Raw genomic sequence first — 21938 nt, 5'->3', positions numbered from 1 at the left:
ACTTATTAGAATACTCTCCTTCACTATTTCCAACAGTTTACCAACGCTGGAATAAAATTTTGACTCAACGACTGTAGAAATCGCCTGGTTTTGAGGCGAAGAATTCGTCGAGCTATGTCAGGAGTGCATTTTCATCCGGAAAGGATGTTCCTCGAAGGTTGTTCGATAGAGAGAGGGAGAGGTGAAAATCTGAGAACGCAAAATCAGGTGAATAAGGTGGGTGCGGAGTGATGTCAAAACCTAAGTCTAAGCCTAGCGGAATGCGGGCGGGCTTTATCGTGGACTGGCGTCAATTAACACATTTTTCCTGGTCATTGATCTTGGACTGCTTGTGCAAGGTATCTCAGCTGCTGACAATAAATGTCAGCAGGGGAGCAATTCGTAGTACAATAGACTGTCAATATTCCACCAGATGCATAACATTATCTTTTGTGGATGCGCGCAGCTCTTTGTCGGGGAGTTACTGTTTTGTCTGGACTCCTACATTCCACTCTTTTCCTTATGTTAGTACAAAGACTCCATTTATCGTCAACACTAACGGCACAGGATAGCTGTGTTCGGCGTTCTCGATGAGCCGATTGATGACAAGGAAGCAAAGCTGATTTTTGTGATTTTAGCTTAGAGCATGCGGCAGGCATACACCTTTCCCACTGCATGCAAATGTCACACAAAGGTGGGATGATTAAAATTCACCACATTTGCCGCTTCTCGAGCACAATGACGCAGATCGTTTTGGATTAATGCGTTTAAACGATCATCATCAAACCTCGAAGGTCTTCCTGAACATGGAGAGTCACTAATTTTAAAACGGTCCTCCTTATAACGAGGGAAGTGTTCTCTTGCCGTGCTCTGTGTATTATTATCCCAATTTCCGGCGAAAATGTTTGTGGCTGCCTCCGCCGCTGTCACCCGTCTACTAAATTCTAACAGAAGAATATAACGGAAATGTTCCTATTTCTCCACTTGGAACACCATTCTCTAACGTCCACTGCTCCACTCACTGCCTCCAGATTTTTTATTTTTTTCTTGAGTCATCAGTCTTCTGACTGGTTTGATGCGTCCCACCACGAAATCCTCTCCTGTGACCACCTCTTCATCTCAGTGTAGCACTTGCAACCTATGTCCGCAGTTATTAACTCGACATAATCCAATCTCTGTCTTCCTCTACAAATGGGAAATTTCTGGTAAGAACTATGGGACCAAACTGCTGAGGTCATCGGTTCCTAGGCTTACTCACTAATTAATCTAACTTAACCTAACTTACGCTAAGGACAACACACACACATCCATGCCCGAGAGAGAACTCGAACCTCCGACGGGGGGAGCCGCGCGAACTGCGACAAGACGCCTAACACCGAGCGGCTACCCCGCGCGTCTGTCTTTCTCTACAGTTTTTGGCCTCTACAATTCCCTTTAGTACCATGCAGGTCATCCCAAGATGTTTTAACAGATGTCCTATCACCCTGTCTCTTCTTCTTGTCACTTTTTCCACGTATTCCTTTCTTCTCCCATTCTGCGCAGATCCTTCTCATTCCTTACCTTATCTGTCACCTTAATTTTCAACATTCGTCTGTAGCACCACATCTCAAATGCTTCGATTCTCCTCTGTTCCGGTTTTCCCACAATCGATGTTTCACTACCATAATCTGCTGTGCTCCAAAATTACGTTCTCAGAAATTTCTTCCTTAAATGTCTATGTTTGATAAAATAGTAGACTTCTCCTGGACAGGAATGTCCTTTTCGCCAGTGCTAGTTTACTTTTGATGACCTACTTGCTCCGTCCGTCATTGTTTATTTTGCTGCCGAGGTAGTAGAATTCCTTAACTTCATCTACTTCGTGACCATCAATCCTGATGTTGTTTCTCGCTGTTCTCATGTCTGCTACTTATCATTACTTTCATCTTTCTTCGAATTACTCTCAATCCATATTCTGTGCTCACTAAACCGCTCATTCAATTCAGTAGATCATGTAATTCTTCCCCACAATTACTCAGAACAGCAACGTGATCAGCGAGTCATATTATTGGTATCTTCTCACCTTGAATATCAATTCCACTGCTGAACCTTTCTTTTATTTCCATCATTGCTTCTTCGATATGCAGATTGAACAGTAGGGGTAAAAAACTACATCCCTGTCTTTCACCTTTCTTAATCCGAGCCCTTCTTTCTTGGTGGTCCACTCTTCTTATTCCCTCTTGACACTTGTACATACTGTATGTTACCCGTATTTCCCTATAGCTTATCCCTACTTCTCTCAGACTTTCTAACATATTGCACGATTTTACATTGTAGAACACTTTTTCCAGCTCACAAATCCTATGAACGTGTCTTGATTTTTCTTTACTCTTGCTTGCATTATTAGCCGCAAGTCAGATGTCCCTCTCTGGTGCCTTTACCTTTCCTAAAGCCGAACTGATCGTCATCTAACACAATCCCAATTTTCTTTTCTATTCTTCTGTATATTATTATTGTCAGCAAGTTGGATGCATGAGCTGTTAAGCTGATTATGCGATGCTCTCGTATTTGTCAGTTCTTGCATTCTTCGGAACTGTATGGACGATATTTTTTAGAAAATCAGGTGGTATGTCGCCAGATACATACATTCTACACACCAACATGAAGAGTTGTCTTTTTTTCCACTTCCTCCAGTGATTTTAGAAATTCTAATGAAATATTATCAATTCCTTCTGCCTTATTTGTTCTTAAGTCCTCCAAAGTTCTCTTCAATTCTGATTCTAACACTGGATCACATATCTCCTCTAAACCGACTCCTGTTTCTTCTTCTATCACATCAGAAAAATCTTCCCTACTAGAGGCCTTCAATGTACTCTTTCCACCTATCCCCTCTCTCCTCTACGTGGAATTCTCGTTGCACTCGTAATGTTATCAGCCCTTGCTTTTAATTCACTGAAGATTATTTTGACTTTCCTATATGCTGAGTCAGTCCTTTCAACAACCATTTCTTTTTCGATTTATTCACATTTTTCATGTAGCCCGTGAGTCTTAGTTTTCTTGCACTTCCTATTTACTACATTCTTCAGCGAGTTAAATTTTTGTATTCTTGAATTTTGGTGAACATTTCTGTACTTCCTCCTTTCATCGATCAACGGAAGTATTTCGTCTGTTACCTATGGCTTCTTCGCAGTTATCTTTCCAACTTGTGTGATTACCCTTTTTAGAGATGTCTGTTCCTCTTTAACTGTACTGCCTAAACTTCTCTTAAACTTCAGCCTACTCTTCATCACTACTACATTGTGATCTGAGTTTATATCTGCTCCTGGGTATGCCTTGTAATCCAGTATCTGATTTCGGAATCGCTGTCTGACCAGGATGTAATCTAACTGAAATCTTCCCCGGCCATTTCCAAGTGTATCTCCTCCTCTTGTGACTGTTGAACAGAATATTCGCTATTACCTGCTGAAATTTATTACAAAACTTAATTAGTCTTTCTCCTCTCTCATTTCTTGTCCAAAGCCCGTATTACCGTGTAACTTTTTCTTCTACTCCTTCCCCTTCAACTACATTGCGGTCCCCATGACAATTAGATTTTCATATCCCTTTACATACTACAGTGTCCTTTAAATATCCTTATGTACTTTCTCTGTAGCTTCATCTTCAACTTGGATGTCGGCTTGTATGCCTGACTTATCATTGTCGGTGTTGGTTTGCAGTCGATTCGGATTAGAAAAGTCCTATTATTGAACTGTTCACAGTAACACACTCTCTGCCCTACTTTCCTATTCATAATGAATCCTACTCTCGCTATACCATTTTTTGCTGCTGTTGGTATTATCCTATACTCATTGGTGTTATCCTATACTCATCTGACTAGAAATCTTTCTTTTCTTTACATTTCACTTCACAGACCCCTATATGTATGTTTTTAGCATGGATAGGGACTGCAACTGCTGTGTTCGGATGCAGGCTGAGTTGGCATCCCTTCGCTCCCAGCTTCAGGCAGTGTTGGCTTCGGTCACACAGCTTGAGGTTGTTGCCAATGGGCATCACTGTGGGGGTCCGGATGGGGGTTTGTCGGGGACGGCCAGCTCGTCCCACGCATCCCCTGATCGGACTACGACTATGGTTGCCCGGGATACTGCCCGCATTGAGGCTGATCCCTCACCTGTGGTAGAGCGGGAGGTCGTTTCAAGGTGTGGCAGGGGGCGAAAGACATTCCGGAGGGCTGAACGGAAAGCCTCTCCAGTTTGTCTGACGAACCGGTTTCAGGCTCTGTCTCAGGCTGATACTGATCTTCGGCCTGACATGGCTGCTTGTCCTGTTCCAGAGGTTGCCCCTCAGTCTGCAAGATCCGGGCAGTTGCAGAGGGTGGGCTTACTGGTAGTTGGGAGCTCCAACGTCAGGCGCGTAATGGGGCCCCTTAGGGAAATGGCAGCAAGAGAGGGGAAGAAAACCAATGTGCACTCCGTGTGCATACCGGGGGGAGTCATTCCAGATGTGGAGAGGGTCCTTCCGGATGCCATGATGGGTACAGGGTGCACCCATCTGCAGGTGGTCGCTCATGTCGGCACCAACGATGTGTGTCGCTATGGATCGGAGGAAATCCTCTCTGGCTTCCGGCGGCTATCTGATTTGGTGAAGACTGCCAGTCTCGCTAGTGGGATGAAAGCAGAGCTCACCATCTGCAGCATCGTCGACAGGACTGACTGCGGACCTTTGGTACAGAGCCGACTGGAGGGTCTGAATCAGAGGCTGAGACGGTTCTGCGACCGTGTGGGCTGCAGATTCCTCGACTTGCGCCATAGGGTGGTGGGGTTTCGGGTTCCGCTGGATAGGTCAGGAGTCCACTACACGCAACATGCGGCTACACGGGTAGCAGGGGTTGTGTGGCGTGGGCTGGGCGGTTTTTTAGGTTAGATGGCCTTGGGCAAGTACAGAAAGGGCAACAGCCTCAACGGGTGCGGGGCAAAGTCAGGACATGCGGGGACCAAGCAGCAATCGGTATTGTAATTGTCAACTGTCGAAGCTGCGTTGGTAAAGTACCGGAACTTCAAGCGCTGATAGAAAGCACCGAAGCTGAAATCGTTATAGGTACAGAAAGCTGGCTTAAGCCAGAGATAAATTCTGCCGAAATTTTTAAAAAGGTACAGACGGTGTTTAAAAAGGATAGACTGCATGCAACCGGTGGTGGCGTGTTCGTCGCTGTTAGTAGTAGTTTATCCTGTAGTGAAGTAGAAGTGGATAGTTCCTGTGAATTATTATGGGTGGAGGTTACACTAAACAACCGAACTAGGTTAATAATTGGCTCCTTTTACCGACCTCCCGACTCAGCAGCATTAGTGGCAGAACAACTGAGAGAAAATTTGGAATACATTTCACATAAATTTTCTCAGCATGTTATAGTCTTAGGTGGAGATTTCAATTTACCAGATATAGACTGGGACACTCAGATGTTTAGGACGGGTGGTAGGGACAGAGCATCGAGTGACATTATACTGAGTGCACTATCCGAAAATTACCTCGAGCAATTAAACAGAGAACCGACTCGTGGAGATAACATCTTGGACCTACTGATAACAAACAGACCCGAACTTTTCGACTCTGTATGTACAGAACAGGGAATCAGTGATCATAAGGCCGTTGCAGCATCCCTGAATATGGAAGTTAATAGGAATATAAAAAAAGGGAGGAAGGTTTATCTGTTTAGCAAGAGTAATAGAAGGCAGATTTCAGACTACCTAACAGATCAAAACGAAAATTTCTGTTCCGACACTGACAATGTTGAGTGTTTATGGAAAAAGTTCAAGGCAATCGTAAAATGCGTTTTAGACAGGTACGTGCCGAGTAAAACTGTGAGGGACGGGAAAAACCCACCGTGGTACAACAACAAAGTTAGGAAACTACTGCGAAAGCAAAGAGAGCTCCACTCCAAGTTTAAACGCAGCCAAAACCTCTCAGACAAACAGAAGCTAAACGATGTCAAAGTTAGCGTAAGGAGGGCTATGCGTGAAGCGTTCATTGAATTCGAAAGTGAAATTCTATGTACCGACTTGACAGAAAATCCTAGGAAGTTCTGGTCTTACGTTAAATCAGTAAGTGTCTCGAAACAGCATATCCAGACACTACGGGATGATGATGGCATTGAAACAGAGGATGACACGCGTAAAGCTGAAATACTAAACACCTTTTTCCAAAGCTGTTTCACAGAGGAAGACCGCACTGCAGTTCCTTCTCTAAATCCTCGCACAAACGAAAAAATGGCTGACATCGAAATAAGTGTCCAAGGAATAGAAAAGCAACTGGAATCACTCAATAGAGGAAAGTCCACTGGACCTGACGGGATACCAATTCGATTCTACACAGAGTACGCGAAAGAACTTGCCCCCCTTCTAACAGCCGTGTACCGCAAGTCTCTAGAGGAACGGAGGGTTCCAAATGATTGGGAAAGAGCACAGATAGTCCCAGTCTTCAAGAAGGGTCGTCGAGCAGATGCGCAAAACTATAGACCTACATCTCTTACGTCGATCTCTTGTAGAATTTTAGAGCATGTTTTTTGCTCGCGTATCATGTCATTTCTGGAAACCCAGAATCTACTATGTAGGAATCAACATGGATTCCGGAAACAGCGATCGTGTGAGACCCAACTCGCCTTATTTGTTCATGAGACCCAGAAAATATTAGATACAGGCTCCCAGGTAGATGCTATCTTTCTTGACTTCCGGAAGGCGTTCGATACAGTTCCGCACTGTCGCCTGATAAACAAAGTAAGAGCCTACGGAATATCAGACCAGCTGTGTGGCTGGATTGAAGAGTTTTTAGCAAACAGAACAAAGCATGTTGTTATCAATGGAGAGACGTCTACAGACGTTAAAGTAACCTCTGGCGTGCCACAGGGGAGTGTTATGGGACCATTGCTTTTCACAATATATATAAATGACTTAGTAGATAGTGTCGGAAGTTCCATGCGGCTTTTCGCGGATGATGCTGTAGTATACAGAGAAGTTGCAGCATTAGAAAATTGTAGCGAAATGCAGGAAGATCTCCAGCGGATAGGCACTTGGTGCAGGGAGTGGCAACTGACCCTTAACATAGACAAATGTAATGTATTGCGAATACATAGAAAGAAGGATCCTTTATTGTATGATTATATGATAGCGGAACAAACACTGGTAGCAGTTACTTCTGTAAAATATATGGGAGTATGCGTGCGGAACGATTTGAAGTGGAATGATCATATAAAATTAATTGTTGGTAAGGCGGGTACCAGGTTGAGATTCATTGGGAGAGTGCTTAGAAAATGTAGTCCATCAACAAAGGAGGTGGCTTACATAACACTCGTTCGACCTATACTTGAGTATTGCTCATCAGTGTGGGATCCGTACCAGATCGGGTTGACGGAGGAGATAGAAAAGATCCAAAGAAGAGCGGCGCGTTTCGTCACAGGGTTATTTGGTAACCGTGACAGCGTTACGGAGATGTTTAACAAACTCAAGTGGCAGACTCTGCAAGAGAGGCGCTCTGCATCGCGGTGTAGCTTGCTCGCCAGGTTTCGAGAGGGTGCGTTTCTGGATGAGGTATCGAATATATTGCTTCCCCCTACTTATACCTCCCGAGGAGATCACGAATGTAAAATTAGAGAGATTAGAGCGCGCACGGAGGCTTTCAGACAGTCGTTCTTCCCGCGAACCATACGCGACTGGAACAGGAAAGGGAGGTAATGACAGTGGCACGTAAAGTGCCCTCCGCCACACACCGTTGGGTGGCTTGCGGAGTATCAATGTAGATGTAGATGTAGATGTAGATTGAGACTTTGCATTTCTGTTTTCAGTTTTTCTAGCTTCCCTACCACGTTCCAGCTTTTGAAATTCCATCCCCTGACTCATAGAAGGTTATCGTTTCTTTGGTTATTCAATCTTTTTCTCTTGATCACCTCTCCTTTAGCAGTCCCCTCCCGGAAGTCCGAATGGAGAACTATTCCGGAATCTTTTGTCAATGGAAAGACCATCTTAACACCTTTTCAATTACAAATCGCACCATGCATACTGAAATAGCGACAGTGAACTGTAAATAAAAAATGTCATATCTTCCTAAATTCCTATCTTCTATTAGATTTTCATCTCTTAATTACTGTTAAGTCTATAAGTATTTGAAGCTGCAGTATTATTAATTCAAAATAAGAAAAATCAAATAAGCTTCACGTTCTCTACATGTACAATTTCATATTGAGAAAATACGAGATGTCTTAGTAACTAGGTGGCAGGTCATTTGTGAATGGCGACAAATAAAATTAAAAAAAACAAATGCAAATAAAAAACGACCATCAATAAATAAACCCATAACAACCGGAATACCAATATGTAAAAATAAAACATCACAAACTCACGTAACAGCCTAATACATTCACTTTTAAAGCTATGGAAGATAAAAGAAGTGTGTTAAATATATGATGTAACAATACTTGTGTTGTTTTTGTAAAGGTAGTCAGCAAAGACTGGCTTGATGCCGTCTATACTGTGCAAGAATGTACATCTACCGATAACTACTACAAGTTACCTCCATTTCTGTTCATACCTTGGTCTCCTACAATATTATATTGGAATTCTAACGGCTGATTTTCGTATTGAATTTCGTATACCATGTCGCAAGAGTCTGGACCCGAATTAGCTGTTCTGTAATCCTTGTGAGTGAAAGTTGATTCATCACTGAAACTAATCTGATGAATCAATTCGTCAGATGCATTATTGGCAATATCTCCAATCTCGACGTACTACACACAGTGTTGGGAATAAGTAAACACGACCTGATCGTGAATTATGGGCCCTGCTCGAGTGTGCGGTTTACACAACAGCGTGTATTTGGGGCTGCATTCAACTGCTTGTCAGAATGCTCTCTATTTCCATTTCATGCGTCTTGCCATTTCGATTCAGTAAGAGCACTTGGAAGGAAACCATATTTACGGTATGCTGAAGTTGGTCTATGGAAACAGTAGTTGGTATTGTCCTACAGCAGTGCTCGCATTTTCTGTTACAGTTTGTGTGTGTGTGTGTGTGTGTGTGTGTGTGTGTGTGTGTGTGTGCGCGTTTGTATGAGAGGTATGAGAGGGGGTGGGGGGCGGGTGAGAGAGAGAGAGAGAAAGTACACTATGCTCGTATACTCGCCGCATGTTAACTCTTGTAGCACACAGTGGAATCTACGAAGCTAAATCTTTCCAATGGCCCTACGGCAAACACGCCATTTGAAGGAGCAAATTGTGGGCACGCAGCTGAGCAGGTATCCTGTGGATTCAAGTTGATAAATTTGCAGAAATTAAGAGTTTGAAGTAGGTGCTTTTAGAATAACGTTAGATATCGAAAATTGACCTATTTACCTTCGATAGTGTTACATATTAATAAAAGTTGGTATACTCTTTTATTATTCTTATTGTAGGACTAGGAATCCTTTGTATTTTCAATCTATGTGTTTTCTTAAATTACGCGCACCTCCTTGTCTCTGCATACCTATGTAATGAAGTCACTATTAGTCTTCTGTGACACAATAAGTTACCCTCTACAATATCTCTCTTTTGCTACTTATCCGTATAGCTAATCCTGAAAGCCTTAGAATATTTCCAGTACGTTACCTCGACTACAGTTACGATTTTCCAAAAGACGTTTTCCAGTTCCCTTCCAACTTTCAAACAATGCCTTTCCACTTTTCATATTCTTTAGTAGCACCATATTTAACGCACTCCTTCAATATTTTGCAAACACCAAGCTGCTGACAAAACTGCTCATTTAGCCTGAGTTCCGTAACTAACAAAATTAACTTAATTATTTCACAGCTTATTTCGGTTTTACCACAATGACCTTCTCTGGTGTTTTATAATCTCACTTTCTAGACTAATTTTATTGTTTATTACCCAACATTTCATCATTTTCCTTCAAGGCTATTTTATTTCCAGCCAGATGCTGATCATCCTCAGTGACCCTATTGCTGATTCCTTGTCCGAATTTCACCAGTTCCTTGAATTGCCTCTTCAACAGACATACGAAACACCGAGAGGCACCCATCTATTCGTGAGATTCTCTTACTTGTAGTTCTGATTTTATCATTTTCATTGTGTTACTTTTTAGATGCTATGAGTAAATTTTGAGTGTCTATATTTATCCCTGTACAATTCCTCTTTGAAGACCGGTGAGTACCCCTGGAAGCGCATTTCAGCCTATGTTGCTACAGGATTATACTCCAAGCCCTACGGCAACAGATTCGGAAATAAATGCTGCGATAAGTTTTGAAACAGCTTTGATGCCTCCCCGCCTTTCTTTTCATCGCTTCACATCTGCCTCTGTGTAGTTTTCTTCATGAACTGTTCTCAACTCTGTCTACACCCATCAGAGTTCCCCTATGCATGTCTACTTCTGCTGTTTTGGGTGGTTTGCTATTAATCTGTTCGTGTTACCTGTACGTTTTTCCATTAATGTCTTCCATGATCTAGTGCTACTACCTCGTTTCTTCGGCTGTCACCAACACCGAGAAATGTACTTCCTCCGCTACAAATATGATCTTCCCAATCGGTTCACTGCATGCTTCCAGGACAAAGGGCGTGCAATTTCATACTGATAAGTGGACTCATACTGCCAAATTTGTTATTAGTCACTGAAATAACATCACTTAACTTTTCAACCCGTAAAGTTTCCCTTCTTTTCTTCCCGCCCCCAGTTCCGGGAGTCACTTTTTTTAACGCCATTTTTGAGCGTTGGCTGTCTGTAACGAAAAACAAGACACACTGGTTCGTAAATTGTCACATTTTAGTGCAAGTCCATCCAAGAAAGATTATAATAGAATTAAATGTGACGACCAGTTTCACTTTTTAATGAAGTTCCCATGTACGGCAAATGTCGCACAAGAATTCTATTGGCATCCGGTAGAAGTTACACTACATTAAAAATAAGAAAGCAAAGGAAACTGGCTCTTAGTATTTTACTCTTTTAGAGAAGTGGAGGGGCTTTTAAGATGTAATGCCATAGAGGAATGCTGAAGATTAGACGGGTAAATGAGGTAACTAATGAACAGGTACTGACTTGAACAGGTCACACTGGCTTGGAGAACCGCATCAAACCCGCCTTCGGACTGAAGGCCACTACAAGAATACCCCGTGTATTTTGGGTAACTTAAACGCCAGCCGCAAACATTCTTCCTCAGATTACTTCCATAAACAGTTAATATTTTTGAACATAGACAGTTAATGAAATTACATATATCACTAACGCTAACAAATTACTATTTTTCATCACTGTAAATATTTCTGCTCTTCATTACTGTCATATGTCTTTGCAGTACGAAAAACAACTGAAATGCTTTGCGTTTAATGAGAGCTACTGGCTGACAGTGCGGAGACAAAGGACTTCACGTTAGTGCCTCTCGTCTTTCCTCCTCGTGTCAATCAAATACTCGTGACAAAGATTTTATCAATCTTTGGAATTTGAAATGGTAGTTTATGTTCATTGTTATCTGATACTGTCAGTACGAGACATATCTCTCAAATCGAGAAATATAATCTTCTTACAAGGGAAGTTTTATTTGCCCAAATCGCAATAAATACATATGTAGACAACTAGTTTTGGCAATTTAAATTGCCGTGTTCAGAGCCGCCCGTCTACTCTTCAGCTTTATTCTGTAGCATTAGACCTCAAATCTCCTTCATTGCCTAAAAGGATAAAATATTAATAGACAGTTTCATTATTTTTTTAATGCCGTCTAACTTCTACCAAATGTCGGTAGAATTCTTGTGCTTCATTTATCGTCATTTGGACTTCACTAAAAAGTGAAACAGATCATCTACAATCTACATACACAAACTTTAATGCCACTCACTGTAGTGAACTTTTATCTAGTAATAAGCTCGTTGAAATGAGCAGTCAGCTGTCAGTGCAGACAAAACAAGCAATACCCTGTGAACCAAGGGTATTTTATCAAGAACAAATATGGTTTTATTATATGATATATGACGGTACACGGCAACGTCTTCTTCAGCGAGTTGCTCCGATATGTATTTATGACCAGATGACAGTGTAAGGAGAGAGTCCATTGAAAAGATGAGAGAACGTGGTTTCAGTCGTAAAAAGCGACTGAGAACGACTGCGTGGTGGTTAAGGTTGACGCGTGCATGTTTTGACCACTACGATGGGTCTGGCTGAAGTGCTTGGGAAAGGAAGAAAGGGGGGGGGGAGGACAGTTCACACTTCTACATCTGCACAGATACTTAGCAAGTCACCGTACGGTGCGTGGTGGAGGGTACCCTGTAGTACTATTAGTCGTTTCCTTTCCTGTTCCACTCGAAAATAGAGCGAGCGAAAAACCACCTTCTATATGCCTCCATATGAGCCCTAATATCTCTGTCTTATCTTCGTGGTCCTTTCGAGCAATATATGTTGGCGGTAACAGAACCGTGGGGCAGTCAGCAGATGGTGGTGTCTCTGCAACGAGAGAAACTCGAGGAGAGAGACGCGCTGTCTTCTATGGGAAAACCTCGGATGGTTGAAGGGGACAATAGAGACCTCACCGCCAACGGTGAAAAATAACGGCGTGAAAAATAAAATTGGTCATAACTTAATAATTATTGATCCACATGTCTCACTGAGAAGCTATTAGTATCACATTAAGCAGAAAAAAGAGAAGATTACTCGAATGAAGACGCGCTTTCGAGGTCTGCATCAGTTTGTAAGTTATTGTAAGTTAAATATTATATATATCTTCTGAACCATAAAAGCAAATATCTCGGCGACGCACTGCATACATCTTGTAACGCTGTACTGGACAATCCTCGTAGACTGATTGAAATTGTACACATTTTTAAATTACAGGCCGAAGTATGGATTTCGCACAATAGAAACTGTTTTTCGTGTTAAATAACTATAAAGATCCTAACAGTAATGGTAGTACTCTGGAGTAGAATTTATAGTTTAAATTATCTATTAACACTTATTCCTAAAAAGTAAAATCGTAAAACACTAAGAATAGCCACAGAAAAATGCTGTTTTTTTTTTGTTTTTTTTTTAATAAAGGAACTATGCTACATAGACGAAAGCGAACGGCAGCACGAAATTTCTCGGAAAATGTTGATGGATAATAGGTTTGTAAATTGTTTAAATTATGAATTTCAGCAATTGTCTTACTAAGTTGTTGTTCTAACTTCAGCGGTCGTTCACCGAGGGTTTATAAGGGCGGCGGCTATTTTTAAACGGCGGAGTTCGGTACAGACTTGTTTTGGGGGCAGTCTGTACAAGTCGTCGTGTTTGGCGAACAGTAACATAGCCTCCGGCTCTGAGCGCTGAATTACTGTACTTAGAGAATTTTATGGTTGGTCGTTTGCAGGAACTTGTGACTTTTTTCGGTTTGCGTGTGTAAAATTATTCTAAGTGCCCAATTTGAACTTGGAAATTACGTGGTCTGTAGGTTGCAAGCAGGACAAGTTCGTGGGGATTTCACCAATTTTAGTCTCTTGCACCCAGCTACAAGTTAGATTTAGAGTAATTTTAGTGGGAAGTTAGTGCGGGAATTGTAGTTAGAATTGGTAGGGTGAAACTACAAGTACTTTCTTCGACAAAGCTCATGGGATTTATCGCGAATTAGGTGACAGGCTCCACTGATATATAAGGCCCCTAATGGACCATGACTTTTGAAGGATAATATGTGAATTTTATTATTTTTGTGTTTACTATTTTTTTGTATATTAACTTCAATTACAAAAACACTTTAACCAACTGTGAATACATACTTAATTTCTGTTGTTGCAATTTCTGCCTGCGTTTTCGTAAAAAGGTATTTTGATTACATTGTGACAGGTGTGACTTGGCGCCCCTAGACACGTTGCTATATTAGTAGTTCCAACCATATCCTATGGCTGCCCATTGAACTGTATTGTGCTTTGATGGGTGATACATTTGCGCACTGGCACGTGGAGGCTCCTTTCTTGTAGACGAAAGATGAAGTAAGTGACTCTAATGTTGGCAAGTATTACAAAACATTTATTCTTCATCCACTAGAGCGTTAGCAAAAGTCTGTGGTACAGTCGCAACAGTACACTACACTGAGTGGTACACCAGCTGATGTATGCAGATGTTCTGAAGATGCTAATATAAATAGCCAAAACCAATTGTCTATATATGTATTTTTTGCGATCTGGGCAAATAGAATTTCTCTAGCAAGAAGATTACAATTTTCGGTTTATGTTCAGCTTGGTACACGCGCAGATTCCCGTGCGTGTTGAAGTGTCTCTTCGGGGACTGGTAGGTGCGGCGGCCACGGATCGCATGAATAACACTGCACACAGACAGCTAGGTACACATATTTCGTCATGGGTGTAACGAGGTAGCGACAGGAAGGGCATCCTGCCACTCTTTAAAGAAACCATGCTGCATCCGTGAAAAGCCGTTACTATGCGGGACAAGGGAATAAACAAAAGAAGAAAAAGACTGATTTAAGTTCAGTTTGATGAAATCACAGCTTTATGAAATTGTCTGATAATGTTTAAACGCACAGTATATTTGAGAATTGCATCATTTTCGTAGTAATGGACCGTCGCAAAAAAAAAAAAAAAAAAAAAAAAAAAATCTAAATGTAAGTAGTTATAAATTGAAAAACATAGTGGGTGCGTCTTCTTCATGAAGTCTTTAGTTGTGTTGATAATGTATCGAAGATAATACTAAAATACTAAACCCCCATAAGTATTTTAGATTTTTTAACAAACTGAAAACAATGTTTTATCGAAGTATGGCGCAAGTTTAGGGGCTGGCGACTGCCGACGTTTGTATTCTTCACCTCCCTCCAGCTTAGCACATTGCTCCGCAGATGACAAAGGGACTGCCAGTAAATACGTATCAGAACTCATCCGGCTGGACAAAAGGGTTGGCAGAAGCCTCTGCCGAAAGTTGTGCTTTCAGTGAGCTCATTAATTCCGCTTTGCTCGCGTCTAAAACTGGGACGGAAGCGTTTCGCTTCCTTTCAAGTTCTCTGTCAGACTTATTCTGTTTGTCACTATCTGAAACCGTGCTACTTGCAGACGACCAAACTCCTATTACTTGCGCCAAGAAATCCATGAAACAGCCCAGAATGGAAGTGTAATAAGGTACACAAAAATGTCTGGAAAGTAGCATATACTCTCCACTCAACTTCATTTGCAGGTGTTCATTTTAAGGGTTTTCATGACTGAATCGTTGTTCGTGACGCTGATGCTGATCGCTGTGAGATGCAGAAACTATGGAAGAAAGGTTAGGTGTGCTGACGTTTGGGGTTCCGCGAGGTTTTGTACTAGACACTGTATTGTAAACAATCTGGGCTTATGGTCTTGCAAGTCTCTGAGCTAAAACCATATTATATACGATCTACACGAACGATGTTTCTATGGCGCTGGGCGGGGAGGCTGATCTTGATATGGACTACACGACTTTGTTTAAAAGCAGGTGGAATTCTATTTTTAGTGTTCTAAAACCCCACAATTACATGGACGCCTTAACAGACGGCTACCAAGTCTGGAAAATGTGGCGATTACGTTCATCTCGGTAGTGACACCTCCCCCGACGGCATTAATGATTTAGATCGTGTGAGAAAATGTTAAATATATCAATGGAAATTAACAGAGTTCGCAGTAGAAGTAATTTATTTCCTTTCCTTAGTTTGGTCAATTTGTTCAGTAAAGCTGTTTTCTTCCCGCGATTCAATATCTCTTTACTAGCCACTCAATCTATCCAACAAATCTATAAAATTCTTCTGTACCACCATATTCCAAAAGCTACGCTCTTCTTGAGTGTTCTGCTGATCATTCACGTTTCATTTCCGTTTATTACTATGCTCCACACGAATACTTCCGGGTAATTAATCTTCACAAATTTGCTTCAGATGTTAATTTATTATTGTTTTTCAAACACGATTTTTTGCTGTTCCTAGTCTATTTTTAAACCCTCTTTTCTTCTGCCATCGCGAGTTATTTTGCTACCTAAACAGCAAAATTATTTTGCTATATTTAACATATAATTTCCCAACCTAATTCCTTCAGCTTTATCTGATTTAATTTGACTCCATTCCATTGCCTTCGTTATAACATTTTTGATGTAACACTGTCTTATGTAAACGGAAATTTGGTACCTTATCTATCGCCATATCATTTAGAAAATTTGATACAGGCCTAGAACGCAATTGAAACAAAAGCCAAGCAGCTGCGCTGCATGTCAGACAATAAAGCTTATTTACAAGTTATCTCACCACAAACAGGAGTCAGACGGTCATATTATGTCTTCATTTACTTTCATTCATTCTGATTTCATTGAGAAATGAACTGTTGTTTACTTTTGTTGAAGTCCTGAGCTTTAAAATTCCCTCATTTTGATTTTGCTTCCTTAATAGTAGTGTGGAAACGTAAGCTATAGTCAGTAAGTTTGCATTACATGTTGATTGCTGGTAACAGCTTTCAAATAAAGCGACAGCGTATTTCTTATAGTGAGCCCATTTCCAGACTGCTGTAGACAGTTGCAAAAGCTCTCTGCACAGTGTTAAAGACCGAGACAAATAGAGGCAATGAATTCCTGAAGCTTCTCAGTCTGTTCAGCCAATATCTTCTGCAGCAATCCAACACAACTAACTAAAGCGACAGTGGTGTTCGTCTTTGGCAGACATTCTACGACTTCTGAGGATCTATAAACCATGATCTCTTCTTGCTTTTAGAATATTCGCTCCAAAATTATTAAGCACCAGAACGCTTCAAGCGACTGCGACTGTAAATTAAGGGACGATACTAACTGAAAGTTTGTCCTATACGTATTGCGGGTAAACAGCATTTGAGTTTTGTATTTATTTTTCACGAGTTTTGATGTGTTTTCTGAAAAATAGGGACCGTTTTCTTTTACTTTACTACAAGATTATTTCCTGCAGGATTTTCTCGAGTTATATTCGTGGCGTTAATAACGTCGTTTCTATTCCTTCACCAAGAATCAACATCCATCTTTACTTTTGGTGACAGAACCTATGAAGGAAGTTTTTCGGATTGGACTCCTCGCTTCCTGTATAGTGAAGCACCATTCTAACCATAATGTGACTGAACCGGAGACTGCTCTTGAGCTAACGAGTACAAAATTTATATACAGGTTGACGTTTAATAAAACCGATTAACTGTGGAAGAAAAAAGGTCCTATGAGTATGTGACCGCAAATGCAACGTTGCCACGGTAGATAGCGCTGACGAATCGCAGTTCTTCTGACCACGTGCCCTGGGTTCCTTGTGTGTTGCAGGGTGAGTGTTCGGCGCAGCGCACCACAAGCAGCAGAATGGTCTGGTATTCATGTGGGGAACAAGCCGTGGTGGCTTTTGTCTACGGCCAAGCAGATAGAGGCAGCACGGCTATACCAAAAAAGGTACCCTCACAAACCACATCACACAACGTTTCAATCTGCTTTTTGGCATTTGTGTGATCAGGGGTCCTTTTAGACAGGCGAATGTGCAGGGAGGCGGCGGACTGTAAGTTCACCTGATTTGAATCCTGTGCTAGTGTTCATCTCAATATCCTTTAGAACCCGGTCCTCAAAACTGTGCGTACACCAGATCCGGTGCTTGTGCTAGGTTTCGTCTAAATATCCTGTAGAACCCCTTCCTCCAAATCTGGTGTACGCACAGTCCACCGCCTCTCTGCATATTTGTCTGTCTGAAAAGACCTATCTAAATCTACATCTACATCTACGAAGATACTCCGCAATCCATCATATAATGCGTGGCAGAGGGTACACTGTACCCCTTCTAGTCATTTCCTTTCCTGTTCCACTCGCAGACAGAGCGAGGGAAGAACGACTTTCCACATGCTTCCGTATGAGCCCTAATTTTTCGTATCCTGTTTTCGTGGTCCTTACGCGTAATATATGTTGGTGGCAGTAGGATCGTAGGCACTCAGCATCAAACGCCGGTTCTCTATATTTTTTCAAAAGTGTTTCTCGAAAGGAACGTCGCCATCCCCCCAGGGATTCTTATTTGAGTTCCCGAAACATCTCCGTAAAAGTTACGTTTTGTTCGTATCTACCGGTAACAAATCTAGCAGTCCTCTTCTGAATTGCTTCACTGTCTTCCTTCAATCCGAACTGGTACGGATCCAAAACATTCCAGCAGTACCCAAGAATAGGTCGCACAAGCGGTCTCCTTTACAGGTGAACCACTCTTTCCCAAAATTCTTCGAATAAAACGAAGTCGACATTCACCATCCCTACCACTGTTTTCACATGCTGGATCCATCTCATATCGCTTTCCAACGTCAGGACCAAATATTTAAACGACTAGAAGTGTCAAGCAGGACACTACTATTACGGTATCCGAGAAATTAAAGGTTTGATCTTCCTTCTCATCCGTATTTTTCCACATTTAAGGTTAGCTGCCATTCATCAAACTAATTGCGGACTTTGTCAAAGTTGTCTAGTATCTTCCTATAGTCACTCAGCTTCGACACCTTACCGTACACCAAGGCATCATCAGCAAAGAACCGCAGAGTGCTACCCACCCTGTCCGCCAAATCATTTATGTATATAGAGAACAACGGGAATTCCACCGTAAAATGCAGAGGAGAGAGCGGTGTACTGTATCTCCTGAGGTAGTCATGAACTTTAAGTGTGTAAATGCCATGTATCTATAATTATTGTATGAATATCTGGCGAAGCATGCCAGCGAGTAAACAAATGCGTTATATAGCAATTCCATGGACATTCGAGATTCTGTTTATAAACTCTCGATTCTTTTGTCATCTTCTTCTGTTATGGGACTCGAAGAGAAAAGAACGGTTGTCTGAAGTTAATCTTGCTGTAATAGTCTACATAAGTTGTAAACGAAAAAAAAAATATAGTTGTTCATAACGTAAAATGTTTGTACGGTATTCAATAATGTATATATTCCTCAACCTTACTTGTCCTGAGCAGACGTGGCCTAACGGGATATTGACCATTGTTAGGCGCCACACTAGAAAATAATTAGTAGTTTTCTTTCAGCTCATCTTCTAGACGTGCCGCCGGTTAAAAAATGGTTTAAATGGGTCTGAGCACTAGGGGACTTAACTTCTGAGTCACCAGTCCCCTAGAACTTAGAACTACTTAAACCTAACTAACCTAAGGACATCACACACACCCATGCCCGAGGCAGGATTCGAACCTGCGTCCGTAGCGGTCACGCGGTTCCTGACTGTAGCGCCTAGAACTGCTCGGCCACCCCGGCCGGTGCCGCCGGTTAGGACACTAAATTTTCTTTCAGATTCTACGAGCCATGTGGCCGCTACGAATAATTTAATATATTTCACTTTCAGATTTTCTCAACGATGCGAGATAACATCCCAGGCAGAAAGGCCTGGTCACGCGATTCTAGTTCCAATGTAAGATTTCATCTCCAAAAGATTATGCTGGTTATATTAAATTGGTATTCGAGACGAAACCACAATATGAAGTTACGGGTTTTATTACTTCAAATTGAACTGGCATACGACATATTATCTGGTGCTATAAGCACGTGGAGAGAGAGAGAGAGAGAGAGAGAGAGAGAGAGAGAGAGAGAGAGACCAATATCTGTGATGATTCAAGAGAGAGACAATCAGTTATTTATAGTCCCGTGCTAGTTTGCTGATTGCTGATCCGCGTCGGGCTAAATTAAATTACATTACACTGTTCATAGTATTATTAAAGTTATTTCTTTTTGGTTTTGACGTCACTTTATTAAAAGCTATCAAAGCAGATATCATAAATCTAAAAATTTTATTAAATTACATTTCAGCGGACAGGTGGAAAGAGTACATTGAAGGCCTCTACGATCAGGAGGATATGTCTGATGTGACAGGGAAAGAAACAAGAGTCGATTTAGAAAAGATAGGGAATCCAGTATTAGAATCAGAATTTAAGAGAGCTTTGGAAGACTTACTATCGAATAAGGCAGGAGAGGTAGATAACTTTCAATCAGAATTCCTAAAATCTAAATTCATTGGCAGGAGTGGCAACAGAACATCAATTCACATTGGTATGTAGAATGTATCAGTCTGGTGACATACTATTTGACTTTCGGAAAAATATCATCCACACAATTCCGAAGGCCGAAAGAGCTGACTAGTGCGAGGATTATCGCACAACCAGCTTAAAAGCTCATGTATCCAAATTGCTGACAATAGTAACATACACAAGAATAGAAAATAAATTTGAGGATGTGTTGGAGGACGATCAGCTTGGCGTTAAAAAAGGTAAAGGCACCAGAGAGGCAATTCTGACGTTGCGGTTGATACTGCAAGCAAGAGTAAAGAAAAATCAAGATACGTTCATAGGATTTGTCAACCTGGAAAAAGTGTTCCACAATGTAAAATGGTGTAAGATGTTCGAAATTCTGAGAAAAATAGGTGTAAGTTACAGGGAGAGACGGGTAAGATACTATATATACAAGAGGCAAGAGGAATAATAAGAGCGGACGACCAAGAACGAAGTGTTCGGATTAGAAAGGGTGTAAGGCAGGGATGTAGTATTTCGCCCCTACTGTTCAAACAGTACATCGAAGAAGCAATGATAGAAATAAAAGGGGGTTCTGGAGTGGAATTACAATTCAAGGGGAAAGGATATCAATGATACGATTCGCTGATGATATTGGTATCCTGAGTGTAAGTGAAGAAGAATTACATGCTGTGCCGGAATGAAATGAACGGTCCAATAAGTACAGAATATTGATTGAAAGTAAATCAAAGAAAGATGAAAGTATGAGACGTAGCAGAAATGAGAACAGCGAGAAACTTAACATCATTATTGATAGTCATGAAGCAGATGGAATTAAGAAATTCTGCCACCCAGGCAGCAAACTTATCAGTGATGATCAAAATATCCACGGGTATGCTGCCGGTCTATATTGTCCAACGGGCACAATATTTCGGCGATCAAACATGTCGCCATCATCAGGTGAACTGACGGACTGAGCTCCTGTGAACGTGCCGGCACGGAGATCCGTACGCTATGGCTGCTCAGAGGGAACTGGGTTCGGTCGCGGCGGCGGCCGATTTAAATACCCTCCACCCGCGGCGCGCTCCCTCCGCCGTCCGCGCCCAGCGCCACGGTCGTGCGGTGGAACAGATTGCGACGGCGTCTGAGATGACATCGGTGTGATGGCTCTGTCCGCCGTGGTCGTCACAACTATACGTCTGCTCGATTTACTCTTGATTAACCCGATCGCTGGTTCCCAAGCCTTGCTAAGATTATAGCCACAGTCACGGTTTATGAGGTCGTCATTGGTGCGAATTTCGATGGCCTCTCTAACAACGCTGTCCCAGTATCTCGACGTCTGTACCAGAATCCTCGTGCGGTCATACTCCATGGCGTGATTTTCCGACAAACAATGTTCAGCGACCGCCGACTTGCTCGGATACATCAGTCGAGTGTGCCTCTGGTGTTCACGGCATCGATCCTCGACGGTACGCATCGTCTGACCAATATACGACTTGCCACATTGACACGGAATCTGGTACACGCCGGCCTTCCTCAAACCGAGGTCATCTTTGGCGCTCCCCACCAGTGCACGAGTTTTATTTGGAGGACAAAACACAGTTCCGACCCGGTGTTTCTTCAGAATGCGGGCGATTTTTCCCGAGAGTGCGCCTGTGTATGGAATAAATGCAGTGCCTACCTCCTCCCTCGTGACTTCATCCATCTCAACAGGTTGTGCTGCAGTGGTTGGGCGGAGAGCACGTTGAATCTGCCACTCTGAGTACCCATTTTTTCGAAATACAGTTCTCAGATGTTCCAATTCCTGGGGTAGACTCTCTGCGTCAGAGATAGTGCGCGCCCTATGTACTAGAGTTTTAAGTACCCCATTCCTCTGTGAAGGGTGGTGGCAGCTGTCTGCATGCAAATACAGATCAGTGTGCGTAGCCTTCCGATACACCCCATGACCTAGGGTGCCGTCAGCCCTTCTCTTGACCAAGACGTCAAGGAAAGGTAATTTACCCTCCGTTTCAGTCTCCA

Source organism: Schistocerca serialis, chromosome 7 (assembly GCF_023864345.2).
Source record: "Schistocerca serialis cubense isolate TAMUIC-IGC-003099 chromosome 7, iqSchSeri2.2, whole genome shotgun sequence".
In the NCBI taxonomy this organism is placed as follows: domain Eukaryota; kingdom Metazoa; phylum Arthropoda; class Insecta; order Orthoptera; family Acrididae; genus Schistocerca; species Schistocerca serialis.
The sequence above is the reverse complement of the archived record's forward strand: the minus strand, read 5'-3'. Positions refer to the sequence as shown.